This window comes from Mandrillus leucophaeus, unplaced genomic scaffold (assembly GCF_000951045.1).
Source record: "Mandrillus leucophaeus isolate KB7577 unplaced genomic scaffold, Mleu.le_1.0 Scaffold103, whole genome shotgun sequence".
In the NCBI taxonomy this organism is placed as follows: Eukaryota; Metazoa; Chordata; class Mammalia; order Primates; family Cercopithecidae; genus Mandrillus; species Mandrillus leucophaeus.
The window spans coordinates 913833-915618 of NW_012098432.1; the positions used below are offsets into that span (position 1 = coordinate 913833).

Genomic DNA, 1786 nt, shown 5'->3' on the forward strand with positions numbered 1-1786 from the left:
ATATTTGTATAATGTAATTCTGTTGCAAAGCTGTGTATGTTGCATGACTTTGTTGACTTTTTGTTTTGATACATTTTCACCATAGCTAAGGTGATCATATAATTTATTACTCCCATCAGAACACTTAGAGATTTAAAGAGGGAGCTATTAATAATTGTGCCAGGTCAACAGATGCAAACTGAGACAATCCCAGGCAAATTATAATATAGAGTAAACATCTGCAAACTATGTCCCATGGACTAAATTCAGGCCACTTTCTGTTTTTCAACAGCCCACAGGCTAAGAATGATTTATGCATTTTTAAATGGTTGGAAAAACACCAAAGAAAAATATCTCATGACATGTGAAAAATAATATAAATTTAAATTTGAGTTTCTATCAATAAATGAAGTTTTATTGGTATACAAATATATCAAATCACTTATATATTATCTATGACTGCTTTCATGCTACAATGGCAGAATTGAATAGCTGCAGCATACCATATTGTCTAAAATATTTACTGTCAGAATCTTTTTTTTTTGTAATTATTATTTTTAATGTCCAGAATGTGTAATACAAGGGCCAGAGCTTCCTCCTGGACTCAATTTTATAAATTCTCGATTGGTTGGTGAGGCCAATAGGGATACTTTTTCTTGTCTAATTTGGTTTCTGGGAAAGCTTCGTTCAAGTCCTCAATGGTCATCTGATCAAATGGAATTAAGTTCTTTATCTTCTCCATCTGTTTCTCATATTCTACAATCCTGGCCTTTGAGAGAGACACCCACTCAGCACAAAATTTCACATCTTCTTTTTCTTCAGCATCCACCTGGGCAGTATATTTATCCTCTGGCACAGGAATCTTCAGGGCATTAAACTTTTTCTCAAAGTCATCCACCAAGCCGGCCTTGGCCACACTGGCCTTGTAGTAAGCCCAGTCGATAGCTGGTGGAGTCTCAGGTAAAGCAGCCAACCTGGAGGTGAGGGTCTCATTCCAGGACTTCAGGGAACTAGCAATGGCCTTTTGGTTCTGGGGTATGATCTCCGCAAAAGCTACCCAGTCAATGGTTTTTAGAGCAAGTTTTCGCCCCGCCATCTTGGGATCCTTCTCCGACCCTGGCTGCCCACTACTGTCAGAATCTTTACAGCAAAAGGTATACTGATCCCCGATGTAAAGTAATCCTAACCATTTCCCAAGTTAGTCTATAAGTTTCAATAAGACAAGATCCTTTCAAGCTCTTTCTTTCTAATAGTGCATGTGAAACAGCATGCTTAAAAATAATCTTGTATGTTGCTAATGCTGATGTTGATAATGATATTTCTAGTGATGTACTTATCTACTCTGTAGTTTCGTATTGAGTAGAAACTCCCCCAGTCACATTTTTTATTCCATCATAAAATTTGCAAGATCTTTTAGTCATTTAACAATATACGTTTGCATGTAAATATTCAAGTTGTTAATTTTGATATGAATTAAAAATATATTCTTCTTCAAGAATCGGTTTCCCAGTGTTTCTATTTTCTCTGACCATAAATTACTAGTAGTGCTTTAAAACAGTTTTAGTTTTTGTCTGAATGCTTTATAAAGTGTGGGGTAGAACAATATTTTAAAGTAACTTATTTCTGTGTCTCTGGTACCACATCAAAGGGGTTATAAGAATTCTTCTACCTAATTGTTCAGTAGGCCAGATGGATGTGTCCTTTGAAGTAAGTTATATTTGTTGTCTAAGGAACAGGTCAATAGCTTTCTTAATGATAGGCACTGTTGCTCTTGAGCCACTTGCAAAATTGTTGTCTAGTCAATCTA

General features: G+C 35.9%; 1 pseudogene across 1 annotated transcript; it reads right to left on the reverse strand.

Moving 5' to 3' along the window:
• Positions 1–513: 513 nt before the first annotated feature.
• On the reverse strand, positions 514–1102 carry LOC105537959 (annotated as a pseudogene). The gene has a single exon (XR_001005806.1). The product of XR_001005806.1 is annotated as an ATP synthase subunit d, mitochondrial pseudogene (transcript).
• Between the last annotated feature and the right edge of the window lie 684 nt (positions 1103–1786).